This window comes from Peromyscus maniculatus, chromosome 7 (genome assembly GCF_049852395.1).
Source record: "Peromyscus maniculatus bairdii isolate BWxNUB_F1_BW_parent chromosome 7, HU_Pman_BW_mat_3.1, whole genome shotgun sequence".
Classification (NCBI taxonomy): Eukaryota; Metazoa; Chordata; class Mammalia; order Rodentia; family Cricetidae; genus Peromyscus; species Peromyscus maniculatus.
In genome coordinates, this window is record NC_134858.1 from 21894287 (window position 1) to 21908903 (window position 14617).

Sequence of the window (14617 nt, forward strand, 5' to 3'; positions counted from 1 at the left end):
CTGTAGTTCACATCTGCTGCACCAGCATGTCCCAGGGCACTGAATTCGACCCACAGTGGGGCATTGAAAAGTTTCAGAAACGGTGATAGTAGTTGATATTTTTCATTCAATGATGGAGAGTTAACTGAGTCTACTTTAGGAACAAACGCTGCATGTTTTGGGAGGTGGGATGCCCTTACCATGCTAGGCTGATATTCAGTATGGAACAGGGAGTAGTATCCATTCTGCTCCAATGGCTCCAGAACCAGCATGTACATACAGTTCATTTTCTCTTAAAAAAAAAAAAGACTATTTTTAGGTTTTAATTATTGAGATTAGGTCTCACTATGTGTCCAAGGTACTTGTGATCCCCTTATCTCAGCCTCCTGAGTGCTGGAGTTTCAGGACTATACCATCATGCCTAGTTTTTCACTTATTTTTTTTTTTTTTTTTTACTTTCAAAGAGTTAATGAATTACCATGAAACAAACATACATTATGCCAATGTTACTAGTTGGCAAATGAATATGATGTATATTTTTTCTAGATATAACATAAAAAATAGTCACTGTAGATGCCATGAAATGATAAATTTAGAATATTTAGTGTGAGGGCAGTTCCAGGATGTAGTCAGGCCACAGATATTAGTGTTCTTATCAACACTCACATTGAAGCATGTCTTATGTAAGGCCAGCCAGGTTTAAGTGTTTGCATGGCCCTTGTTTGTGTCTGGGAACTCCCTAAACACTCACCAGGAAGGGAAGGGCAATGCTTAAGTGGAGAGGGCTGCCGTGTGATTAGTTCTAGATAATTTGGCTAACCTGGAGTTATTATTTACAGCCTTGCTACACTGTCCTCTGAATTATCTCTGGACTCTGCTTCTTCAAGTCACCTAAACAAGAGAGAGAGAGAGAGAGAGAGAGAGAGAGAGAGAGAGAGAGAGAGAGAGAGAGAGAGAGAGAGAGGAGAGAGAGAGAGAGAGAGATACCGGCACAGACACACGGAGAGACAGAGACAGACAGACAGATACAGTTAGAGAGAGATAGAGACAGAGACAGAGCAACAGAAAGGCAGACAGACTTATTTAGGTCTCCATTTCATGTCACTAGCCTCTCTGCAATGCCCTTTGTTAAGGGCTTGCTCTAACAAATACTTTCTGTTCCCTGGTGCAGTGCTGAGATCCCTCCACCAGTTCTCAAGGACACCCCCTCCACTTGCTCAGTTAGCTTCTTATGATCTCACCTGGTACAGTTTCCTTCCTCTGGGAGTGACTGCCATGAACAACACTTTGCAGACAGTCTTAGCTCAATCTCCTGCTGGAGGCTGAGGCAACCTGAACAGAGGACCCCACAGCAACATGTGTTATCATTATTGCTAACCTAACCTCTTTGGTTATTGATGCCACCTTTCTTCTGGGTAGTGAGGAGATAAGCATATCTGGATTCTAGAATTGTAGTAAGGGTCAAGGGGCATGCTGAATACAAAGTTCTTACCCAAGCCCAGAGGCTTTATCATTATAAAGGGATTCCTTCGATCAATGAGGACATCAGGGACAGAGAGCCTGTGGTAGTCAGAAAGGCCTACAAGGATGTTCACACCCTGTGCATAGGTGATGTTAATATGACACCATTCATGACAAAGGACTTGTCTAGAATGTGACTGTCATTGCAGACATTGAAATGGAGATTTCTTAGGAGAGTTCAATATAATCACATGACACCTTAAAAACAGAATCTGGTTAAAGAGAGATTGGCAGGACCATGTATAGGTACATGCAGGAGAGCAGCCTTGAGCTACTGACCCTGTTCCTAGCTGACAGCAACAAGAGGCTGAGGGCTAGATTCTACAGTGGCTAGGAACAGAATGTGGCCAAGAATCTAGGTTAACTTTGGGCCAGACTCACCTCAGAGTCTGCAGAAAGACACAAGCACATGTATCTGGCCTTGTGGACTCAGAGCGGAGAACACTGTGCCCAGCGCACTGACTCACACAAGGAAGGGATAATCCATTTAGTAGTTTCAAGATGGGCAGGCAAATCTGTGGCAATTTGTTAGTGCAGCAATAAGAAATGAACACAGAGTTGTATCCTGGATTGGATCTCAGTAGGAAACAACTCTCCAGGAAAAGCAGATTCTAAATCCCCATCAAATGTTTTCCCTCAAAGTCTGTGGTAGGATAAGACCCTTGCACCAGCAGTGCTATGGTTTGAATAGAAAGCATCATCCACAGGCCAGCACTTGTTCCCTGACTGTTGTGCTGTTTGGGGAGGCTGTGGAACCTTTAAGAAGTGGCTCCTTGGTGGCAGAAGTGGGCCACCGAGGGTGGGCTTTTGAAAATTGTATTCCTGTTTCTAGTTGCTCTCTCTGCTTCTGGTCCTCCGCTATGTGAACAGTAACCACCTCATATTCCCTTCACATGGCCTTGGCCACACGTTCCCCACTGTGGCAAACTGCAACCCTCGGAAGTTCTGAGCCAAAGTAAAGCTTCCTTCTCTCAAACTGTTTCTGTTGGTTATTTTCCTTACAATGGCACAGAAATAACCAAATGCAAGCAGTGCCCACCAGAACCATTAGTCATAGCTGCAAAGGATACAGGCTCTCAGACAATGACTGTGTCTTCCATAGTGCTGAGGCTGTAGCCTAGAGAACTGTGAGGCTTGGATACCAGGAATGAAGCAAGAACAAACCAAGGAGAAGACATGTTTTTGGTGGAACTCAGCCAGAGGCCAGCATTTTATGTTGTATGTTGATGCTAAACAGGCTGGAGTTGATCTAACAAGATTTGCTCTGCATGTCTGTGGTGTTACAGAAGTCCTTATCGTGTGGGACACATTCTAAGGCTCCCCAGTGCATGCCAGAGCAACTATAGGTCTGATAGAGAAGTCCACAAAAATTAACTGTTGTCCAACTTCATGAGGCTCATACTAGACACAGATCAGACACTATCCAAATGATTTATACCTAATCACAAACTGCCTGCCTGGATGATGATATGTTGGTGATGTAATAAAGGAGTTTCCCTGTGCCTCTATCATTCAGCAGACCACAGACTTACTAAGGAAGATGATATACAGGTAATTTCCCCCTCACTGCCTCAGAGAAAGTATTGAATGTCCTGCATGAGGGGTCTCTAATCATCCTGAAGGTTGAACTACAAAGTGGGACAGAGTTCTGTCTATGTTTTAAAAAAAGTCTACAGAAATACCAGATGATAGGAGTGCACTGCATGCTAAATATGTGCCTTAAATATTAAAGTAAGTAACTGAAGCAAAGAGAAATAAGTGCAGTTAATTTCAATAGTAAATTCACTTACCCAAGGCTCTAAAGTATTAAGATGAATAACATGAAAATCTTAAGGAACTTTTTATACTATTTTTTCTTATCAAGTTTTTTTCTATACTAAAAGCCCTAAATCTGGGTAAGCTATCTTTTCTCTTTAAAGTTATTGTCCTTGAAGTATGAAGCCGTCGGCTGTGAAGACAGTATGGCCACTTTACGGTATAAACATCAGCCTCCAAGGACTTGATATCAAGACACTGGTGACTAAGTCTCAGGTGATGGGGGGACAAAGCTGCCACCCATTCTTGGACAAATCATTGGTGAAGAGCAACCCACAGCAGAGCATGGCTTAACAGGAGACCACATGACCGTACATCACAGAGAAACAAAGTCCTCTCCCTATTCTCCAAGCCAAACAACCCCCTGTTTACAAATGGGAACTTGGTCCTGCAGAGCATGTTGTTGAGAAAATAACATATGTACGGCCTATTTCACTGTAGATGTGAGGGAATGATCTGTTAGGTGTGTAGGAAAAGTCCATACTGCCCTGAGAAAGCAAAAATGGGAGTCAACAGAGATTAGATATTAAGAAGATCTGCACGAAGTGATACATACCTGCAGACTTGAGAGATGAGGAAGGGGCAGCTATCAGAATATATCGTGGAAAAAATATGTTCCACACAGGTAGCAGAGTTGAGGCACAAGCCTAGGGGTTAGAAAAGAGGATCGTGTGTGCCAGAAACAGCAAAAAATCCAGCCAAGGTAATTAGGAGGAAAAGGTGCTGAAACCAAAGTGCAATGTTGGAGCAGAACCAGATCCTTGTGCATACAGATACGTTAAGGGGCTCAGACTTTACCCCAAATACAGCAGGATAAGACATAGGGTCAGTGAATGAGCATTGTGACCATGCGTGAGAGGAAAATGTTCACTTAGCTTCTGTGTATAGGAACGAGGGGTCGGAAGTATCCAGAGAGTGAGACTAACAGGGCCTGGCTACAGGAACAATAAAAAGGGGGCTGTTTTGAGATCCATCTTGAAGGGAAAACCCACAGGACTCAGGAATGCATTTGATGTGGGAAGAGATGGGAAGGAAATTCCAAGTTTGTGACTTGCACAGTGTCCTAAAAGTAGAGAATCCAAAAAAAAAAAAAAAGAAAGAAAGAAAAAAGAAAGAAAAAGAAAAAAACCCAAATAGGTACAGAGAGGATTGAGTGCTTCATGTCTTACTTTTGTGATTCTTTGGTTCTTTGTGCATCTAAACAGAGCCTAATTGTCCCAAGTACATGCATAAGCTTCTAATTTTGTATTTTTACCTCCATACCTACAGCATATAGCCCAAACATAATTTGATATGAATTGCATTCCATTTTTTCTTGCTGTGTCAAATGGAAGTACAATATCTCTCATGACCTGTTGTGGTGAACTTGCCATCTTCATGTCTTGACATACATCAAACTTACCAAGTGCATCTGCTTCATGGACATCTCTCATCTCTCAGTGCACCAGGCTCTCCTGTGATATCCAGATGTACAGATTTGTTCATCAGTTTGGCCCCATCCCTGCAGCACACATAAAACATCTTAAAGATCACTCCTCTTTCAAGCGTTTCAAAGTTCCTTGGATGCATCATCTACAGAATCCTATAACATCTGATTCAAGCATCATTAATACATCACTTGTCATGAGTCAGTACCAGTTGTGAGTGACTCTGTGTTAGACTGTGGGATCTTGAAAACAGGGACTCTGTCAGATTATCTGTCTCAAACATTAGTACCTTTTATTAAAATTTATCAAGTCAATCACTGAGGACTATACCCAAGGGGGAGGGGAATTATTTTGATGATAATAAAATGGCAGAGTCCATAGAAAAGTAAGAACTCCAGGACACTTGAAGCCAATCAGAGAGAACTGAGGGATATTTAACAGCCTAAACTTGATCTTTGAACTCAACTATCCCACTTCAAGAAATCTACGTTGAAAATCAACTTAAAAATATGGAAAAGTATATTGATTATGAGCTGTAGTGTTACATGAAAAGTAAATTTTCATCAGGGAGAGACTGTAGCATATTCACAAAAGGACCAGGATGCATCTATGAAATAGGAGGTTATTGCTGAGAACTGGTACAAGTGGTTCTTAGGATACTCTTTAAAAGGACATGTTATAGGAGGTGCTTGCTGTTGTAGCTGGAGGGCTTCTCTCCAGGTCTCACCAAGCCCCTGCAGTCCCATAACCCACGTATAAAATAATCACTCAGACGCTTATATTACTTATAAACTGTATGGCTGTGGCAGGCTTCTTGTTATCTACTTCTTTTATCTTAAATTAACCCATTTTTATTCATCTATAAGTTGCCACATGGTTCGTGGCTTACCGGTACCTTACATCTCGCTTGTCATGGCGGCTCGCAGGTCTCTCTGCCTCAGCCTTCCACTTCCCCCAATTCTCTTCTCTTTGTCCCGCCTATACTTCCTGCCTGACTACTGGCCAATCAGTGTTTTATTTATTACCCAGTCAGAGCAACATACATAACATACAGAACATCCCACAGCATGCTGTGTTAATTTTTGTGCAGGAAGCTGGGCAGCGGGGGTGCACACTTTTAACCCCAGCACTTGGAAGGCAGAACCAGGTGGATCTCTGTGAGTTCCAGGCCAGCCTGGTTTTCAGAGCAAGATCTAGGACAGGCACCAAAACTACACAGAGAAACCTTGTCTTGAAAAACAAAAACAAAACAAAACAAAACAAATTTGTGCAGGAAAGAAAAGGAATAAACATACTAATGATTTTAAGAAAAATAATTAAATCTGTGTTTTTATTTGCCAAATAAAACAGAAATGATGAACTTGAAATATAAAAATGGTTATTTTTAGAAGTAATTTGATAATGTGTTTTCTAATATTCTGACCTTCAAATAATAAGCCCATTTTTCTTATATTTAAAAGAAAATTAATTGTAAGGAAAAAAACAATGTATGAAGCTGAATGAAAGCAGAAATGAACACAAACATATATAGATTTATATATCTAATTAATAACAAGAGAGTTCATGGAAGGAACTGTTTCAAGCAAGCTGTGGACCAGAACTCTGGCTGTCCAGTTTTCGTACCCTATACAATATTGCTGCATTTGGGGGCTGAGTGCCTCCAAATGTCCAAATGCAAAAGCTTAATCTCCAATTCTAGGCTAGTGAACCAACCCCTATCTAGTAGCTGGAGACCTGCAAGAGTCCCTTAGGTCCTGAGGATGTGCTTTCAGGTGGATTGTGGGACCTCAGTCTCTTCATCTTCCCCTAATGACAGTTGCTGTGGTGAGTGACTTGGCTGTCCCATGTTCCTGTCAGGATGAGTTGTCTCATCTCTAGTTCAAAACAACAGGACCAACTGACCATGGACTGAAACCTCTAAAACATCATGGGCTCAACAAACAAACAAACACATTAGTGCTTTTAGAGAAGAAACAAACTCTCAGTATAAAAGTTACACTAGTAAAAAAGCATACAAAAAGTGTGATGGGAAACTAGTAGCTAGTTATAATGCTTATTTTCTTCATGCAACATCGACAGAACCTGGAAGCTATGGCATCCTACCCTTAGTGATGTCACCTTCCCCTGACAGCCACATAAAAAGTGGCTGAAGTAGAAAGGAAAGACAGACATTCTTCTATTCACAATGTTATCTAGTAAGAAATGGAGATGGGATGTGAAATCATAGTCTCTGCTTTTTACCACTCAGTATAAAATCAATGAAACAAGTATTCTGAATGAATGTAAAAACGTAAGGAGAATCAGGGTCATAGAAAGCCTTCCTTCCTAATGTGTAGCATGATTGTCCTTACTGATTGAAAGAGGGAGAGCCACCATTATAATGGAGAGATGTGGTTGCACCATCTTAGAATGTTTGAAGTTAACAAGAATCATTTACCACCCTGATAGGACAGGACTCCTAACGTAATTCTCTATTATAGGTTTAGCATCAGCCATGACTAGTCTTACCCATATTGTCTTACATATCAACCTTCTAAACCCACTTTCTAATTTAAAGGACATATAAGCACAGAAATAATGCTGTAATAAAACAACTGGATGAATATAGAACTTTGGGGAATGCTCTGCAAGATAACTGAACTGCACTCGTTGAACAGTTGCAATGTGATTAGGAGGAAAGGTGTGGGACTTTAAAGCTAAAGAAAAGAAAAAGCATTTATAGCCTTAGGGAGGAAATCCGCTAGCCTTAAATGGGAGATTCAGCCTAGAAGTTTCATCATAGATTCTAGGATCAGCAGAGTAGCAGGATCTCAGGTTGAAGAAGCCCAGAGAGCAAACATTAGGTCAAATTCAAAGCTGTGAGTGGTCTCTGGAAATGAACATTCTGGGCACATAGGAAGAGTGTCTGAAAGCTGACTCCAGGGTATTCCTGATACCTCTTAGAGAAGGACTAAACAGCCAGCCACAAATAACTTCTGTCTGCAGTATACACAAGGGAAAGAGGACACGCAAAGATGTTCTCTGTGCCTACAAAACCTCCCCTGCAGTGCTTCCTCACAATCCACCAGCAATGTGACCCCTGCCTCACAGACCAAAACAGATACATCATGAATATTGTGTTTTCCCTTTGTTCTGGACAGCATATTTGAGCAAATATTTGAACATACCTAGCTGTGTCTACCCTAAACATTAATTCAAGTAAAAAGCATGCTATCTCATCTTGAGTATTAAATCTACAAAACCAATGAAAACTTGCAAAATTTCCCAACAAAAAGAAATAAACTTAAAAATCCCACAAAAATGAAAGTCAATGGATGATAGATGGTAGCAATTGTGTTTATAATTCTCAGAATCAGGGGAAAATTGTTTTTATGTGAAAGAAATAAAATACATGAAGAGCAGTTATCTACAGATGATTGGCAGAATAACATTGAAAGGTAATGGTGGCTACAGATGGTTAATTATGTTTTTACACTGGAATTTGTAATTGGACAAAAATATTAAGGCATTATCCCAAACTGGGAGATAAAAGAATCATGAAGACTATAGTAAATAAATTTTTTTTAAGACACAGATGAGAGTGATTTGGGATAGACTAAAAGAGAAATCAGCAGGCTTCTCTTCTCCCACATCGAAGATTGTCATGGCAGATTCTGTCTGCTGTTTCTGCCTTGGGACTTGAGAGTCTTGGAAGTCTTGCAACTTTAGAGAAGGGCTTGGTCTGTAAAGTGTGCCTAATTTTAATCAACTTCAATTCTTTGCACAACAGCAGCTATATACCCCCTCATCCCATCCCAGGCCCCATGATAGAGGACTCACTACATGCCTCTGCAGCAGTTTGCACAATGCCTGTAGCATCATGTTGGAAACAAGTACTCTAAACAACAGAGATCCACTGATGGATGCTCTGCTTACAGAGGTGTGCAGACAAGTATGTGTGCCTGCTGCTGTGCCTCCTCAGTGGATAAAAGGCCTTGCTCTCCAGCTTAAAGTGATTTGCAGGGGACCAAGAGACCCAATGCCCTCTTTTTTGTAATCTCTTTAGTTTTGTGTTTTTCCATTCTTTGAAAGCAGACATTAAATACTTAGATATTTTAAAAAACCACAAGTTTATAAGGAGAAAATTAGAAACTGAGCATGCATTCCCAGGAAAGATTTCAGAAGACTTAAATTTACACTTAAGGCTAATCTTTTAATTAGTAGTCTGCCTTCAAAAATTGCTGAAAGAGTAATTAACAAAGCCATAGCAAAAAAAAAAAAAAACCACCAAAAAAACGATAAAGTAGGAAGGGGGAGAATATGATTTCTGCAGTCATCAAATTATTAGGGATCCCAATGTAAAAATAGACAAAGTATGTGAAGGCACATACACTCAAATTGTGGAACACTCAGCATAAAAAGTGAATGAAGAGAAACAGTTCCTGACAAAGACTTTATGGAAGACCTGCTAGGGAAAAGTTTTAGAACAGCTGTTAAAACCATGCAAAGAACTAATGGAAGATGTAGAGAAAACAGAAGAGCAATTCATGACCAAACTGGAGCTCCTAATAAAATAATAAACTTGAGATGAAAACAAGAACTTCAGAGCCAGAAAGTACAAGAGCTGAAAAAATTAAATTATGGAATGATATAAAAGCAGAAGGAATCATTAAACTTGAAGAGAAGATATAGAAACCACCCAATCAAATAAAAAGGAGGAAATCAAAGGAAAAGAAAGAAAGCCAAAGAAATAGGGATATCTTCAGGAGGACAATATAGGTTTTAGATTTCCGAGTCACTGCCCCATCATAGACAGAAGACGCCATTTTTTCACAGACATCCTGACCCTCTGGTTCCTACTGTCTCCCACCCCTTCTTTTACAGTGTTCCCTTGAGTAGGGGAGTTTGTTGTAAGTGCATCATTTGAGGTTGGGAATGCCACACTTTTTGTTCTTTGTGTTTTAGCCTATTACATATTTCGCTAATAGTTTCTGTCGACTGGAAAAATAAGCTTCTTTGATGAAAAGTGAGAGTTACATTTATCCATGAGTATAAGAGTAAATATTTAGGATGAAGAGAGACATTGTGCTGGTTTAAGTCAGTGGCAGCTATAGTTTCTCTTCTAGGGTCCATGACCTCATCAACCACTGGTTGTAGTAGTTGACTAGCATTACAGTACCAGACTTGAAATCCCTCCTATTGTGTGGGCCCCAAGTCCAATTAGACAGCTGTTAGTTGCCAAGATATAAATGCCACTCTAACACCATTGGGGATATGCTGGTAGGCTGCTAATTGTTATGTCCCATAGACTTAACAGGTAGGTAGGATTGTTAATTGTTTTTCTCCCTAGTCAGCTTGCATATAAATCTATGGGAGTTAGTCCTCAAAGAGGAAGCTTCTAAGTCAGTTCCAACTCAATTCTTTCAATTCCATGTTTAAAATGTGCAGTGTCTCAAGCAACAGGGTGTCACCTTCATGTTCTTGGAGGAAACTATCCAAGTCTTCAAGGCACTTCTGTATTTCTACCCCAATAAATAGAAAGTAGGTCTTGAGAAGACATTGTGTATTCATGTTTATAGCACATCATTCATGATGGTTCAAACATGTAAGCAACCCACATGTCTGTCCATACAGGAATAAATAAAATAAACAATATAGTGACATCTTCTTTTTCAATTGTTACTGTTTTATATACACAGCTACAACATGCTGAGTCTGGTCCTGTGTTACTTGCATGGCAGGGAGGGGAGGCCTGAGGGGAGTTGAAGAAGTAAAGAGAAAAAAGGGAGATGATGCAATTGCATTTTATTTTAAAAATTAAAAAAAAACAACAGTGTGCCAACAAGACCTAACAGATATTCTCTGATGGCTACTCAATAACATCATATAAATTTTAACAGTATATATATTTTTCTCCAGTGCACACAGAACATTTTTTAGGATACAACATCTGTTAGGCCACAAATTAAAGTATCTTTCCCAAACACAACACAATGAATATAGACATAGGTAATAAAAGTAAAATTGTAAATTTACAAGTTTTGGATGTTAAATAACATGCTCCTACATAGCCCTGTCTCAAAAATAAATCACAAAGAACATCAGAAAACACTGAGAGATGAATGGCCACAAAAGGACAATACGTCAAAGCCTAGGGACAGAGCCAAGCAGCAGAAGAGGAAGCCTGTGCCAAGATAGTCTTGAGAAAGTAGCACAAAGCCAGAAGATTCACATTTTCTGATCTTAACACTGCTGTGGGATGTTCTGTACGGCAAATGTGTTGCTCTGATTGGTCAATAAATAAAACACTGATTGGCCAGTGGCTAGGCAGGAAGTATAGGCGGGACTAACAGAAAGGAGAAAAGAAAGAACAGGAAGGCAGAAGGAGTCACTGCCAGCCACTGCCAGGACAAGCAGCATGTAAAGATGCTGGTAAGCCACAAGCCACATGGCAAGGTATAGATTTATAGAAATGGGTTAATTTAAGATATTAGAACAGTTAGCAAGAAGCCTGCCATGGTCATACAGTTTGTAAGCAATATAAGTCTCTATGTTTACTTGGTTGGGTCTGAGTGGCAGTGGGACTGGTGGGTGACAAAGATTTGTCCTGACTGTGGACAAACACTTCATAAAAATAACAATAATCCAAATCGTATTGTTCTGGCATGAAAACAGACAAACAGACAATGAAATGGATCCCAGAAATACGCTTTCTTCTCTTCAATCAAAAGATCTTTTTAAAAAGGTTGCCAAATCTATTCAATTGGAAAAGAACTCTCTTCCCAACAATAGTGTGGCAAAGAGATCTGAGTGCCCAGGGATGGCCCTTGGTTCACATCTGCACAAATGTACTAAATATCTGACACAACAAAACTTAAAATAAAAATCAGAGCAAAATTTCTCATCAGATTTGGAAAAGACATTTTGACTGTGACACCAATGGCCCCAGCTACAAAATAAACATTAACACTTGGTGATAATTAAAGCTGGTATTCATTAGAATGTGGTATCATCTGGGAAAAAAGGATGACAAACAACAGAAGACACTTAAGTAATATATTTGGATAAAGTATAAAGTATAAATAATCCAGAGTGTACAGATAACTTCTAAAGTCACTAATAGTTCAACAATGGGATTGAATACTGGGAAAGGGATCTGCACAGGCTATTTCCATAAACAATGCAATAATTGTTGATAAGCACATGAAAATATGTTTCAGCATCACTAATAATGGCAATGAGATATCATCTCTTGCCCATTAGGATGTTTACCCTAAAACAATACAAAACAGAAGTAACAAAGAGTAAAGAAGATATGGAGAAATTGCCATCATGTGTACTGTAGTGGGACTACAAAAAGACTCATTTCCTATGGAAAGCAATATGGTAGTTCCTCACACAATAATAAACAGAATCACCATCCAGTTCTGCAAGGAACTTCTGTATTTATACCCAAATAAATAGAAAATAAAACATCATTCATTATGGTTCAAACATGTAAGCAGATCATATATCTGTCCACACAGGAATGAATAAGATACGATGTAGTCATGCAATGGACTAGTTGTCAGCTTTTTCAAAAGGAAAGAAATCTTAACACATTCTACAACAGGATGCTAGGTAAAATAGTCACTGATAGGCAGATGTTCGAAGTATTGACTTGGAGCAGTTAAGTCATAAAAAGAAAAGAAAAGTGTACTTATAAGGGCTGAGGGATGGTGACATGGGAAATTCCCCTTTAATGGGTGGGGCTGCATGCCATGAACTTACCTAATATCAATGAACAATTCACCTAATAAGTTTTTCGTTATGTGTCTTTTCACACATCAAAACAACGGGCTGGTAAGACTACCCTTCTCTGGAAAGTAATAGAAGCAATTGTTTATTTGTCTCTATAGGAATCAGACCTAGCCTATTTTGTATTACAGTGGATTCTGCTTTTTCAGTGTGGGACTCAGCCAAGGAGGTTTCCAGTGGAAGAAGGAAATTCTTCAGTTGAGCTAGAATTGGGCTGAGCTCCAGTGCTGCCTATAATGGGGAGGAGATTACACCTGACAGGCAACTCCAAAGATGCACTGGAAGTCACTGTCTGATAACAACTCAAGTTCCCATCATGGTCTATATGCACCCATCATAGTCTTTATGCACCCATTGTGGTCTATACAAGCCTATTGTGGTCTATATGCACCCATCATGGTCTATATGCACCCATTGTGGTCTACATGTGCCTATTGTGGTCTATATGTACCCATCGTGGTCTATATGCACCCATTGTGGTCTACATGTGCCTATTGTGGTCTATATGTACCCATTGTGATCTATATGCACCCATCGTGGTCTATGCAACAATGCAGAAGTCACCTGCATAAAGCAGCAAGCAAATGCATCCCAAACAGCATCATTACGTCTTCTCTATCAAGGGCTGACTGGGTCAAATGTAATGAAGCAGTGTTGTGGGATAATCTTTTTGTACACTGTAAAGATGTGTCTCTGCCGAAGGCAACTTGTGATTGGTTAAATAAAAAGCTGAATGGCCAATAGCTAGGCAGGAGAAAATAGGCACTCTTGAAGGGTGCAGATATGGAGGGACTGGGAAGTTAGCAGGATTGGGGTGCATGATATGCAATTCCCAAAGATCAATAAATAATTATGTTTAAAAAACAAAAGAATATGTTTCTGTTCTTAAGAAAAGAGCATCTGGATTGTGGGTTGCTGCCGTTTCAGAAGTTGCAATTACAAGGAGAAGCAGTTTATCCCAGTTGAGAGGACAAAGAGAAATGGCAGGGATTACTAGGTGCTTAAAGACAGGGTCCTCAGAAACAGAGAAGAGCTCTCTCAGAAACGGGCACTGACTGCCTGATGGTCCAGCTGTATAGCTTCAGCTTTGGGGCCTCTCAAGAGACAGTTTGTAGAGCACACCCTCAGGCATAGGACAACTCTGTTGTCACAGCTGTCCAGAAGAGGATACCGTGGGGCTAGTTTTAACCAAAATGGGTACCTACTATCATCAGCAGGATGAGCATCATTGTCGGACTAAAGTTGAAATGAAAGGGAAAAGGATGCCAACAGGAAGTCCTTTCTCCCTTTTCCACCTGGCAGCTTCCTTCCATTTCCTTCTAGTGGTTAAGCCCACAGGAATCACTGAGGAAGGGAAAACCGCTTCCACTGTCACCTAACCCTGGAGTCAAAGCTAGAAGGGGTATTTCAACCTGGGAGACATTAGCAAGAGCTCTCTGTCAGGCCACAACTGTCAGGAGTAGCTGGAAATACTCTCAGTCTGCAGCTATGAGTGAGAAAGACTTGGGACCAAAGAAGAGGCGGGATAAGATCTGTGAGGTGGAGAGTGCGGGGTGTGGTCCTGATGCTCCTTCCCTTGCCTCCCTGTATCATGTCTGGCTAACAGTATAGCTGTTGTGCCATTCCTGGTGACCCCTAACTCCTCTTCAGCTATGAGTCTCCAGGAACCCCACGAGTCTGGACTTCTGAATATTATCCCTGGGAACTTTCTCTGGTGGAAAGAATATATTTTGTATACTTGCACTCTGACCTTAAAAATGATATTTCACTCCAACAATAAAGTGGCTAATCGTAGCCCATCTTTGCATTACCCAATCCCACAAAATCTACATCAGCCTTAGAGAGCCCTGTTCATCCACCTGCCTATTTATCCACAAATTCACTTGATGATGCCTTGTGACATTGGACATAATTCTTAATGCTAAACACAGCAGCGAGGAAACAGATTGTGAGTCTGCTCTGTGCATTCATTCCTGCTTCAGTGAGAGGAGGCAGCAGAGGCAGATATGGTGATATTTTAATTGTACTGAAATGTGATTTTATTTGTATGTTAATAAATAATAAATAAAGTTGCCTTGGGGTCAGAGCTAATAGCAAGC

General features: G+C 40.3%; 1 pseudogene; it reads left to right on the plus strand.

The window, feature by feature from the left end:
• Positions 1 to 3435: 3435 nt before the first annotated feature.
• On the plus strand, positions 3436 to 13147 carry LOC102922628 (protein FAM229B pseudogene; annotated as a pseudogene).
• The last annotated feature ends 1470 nt before the right edge of the window (positions 13148 to 14617 follow it).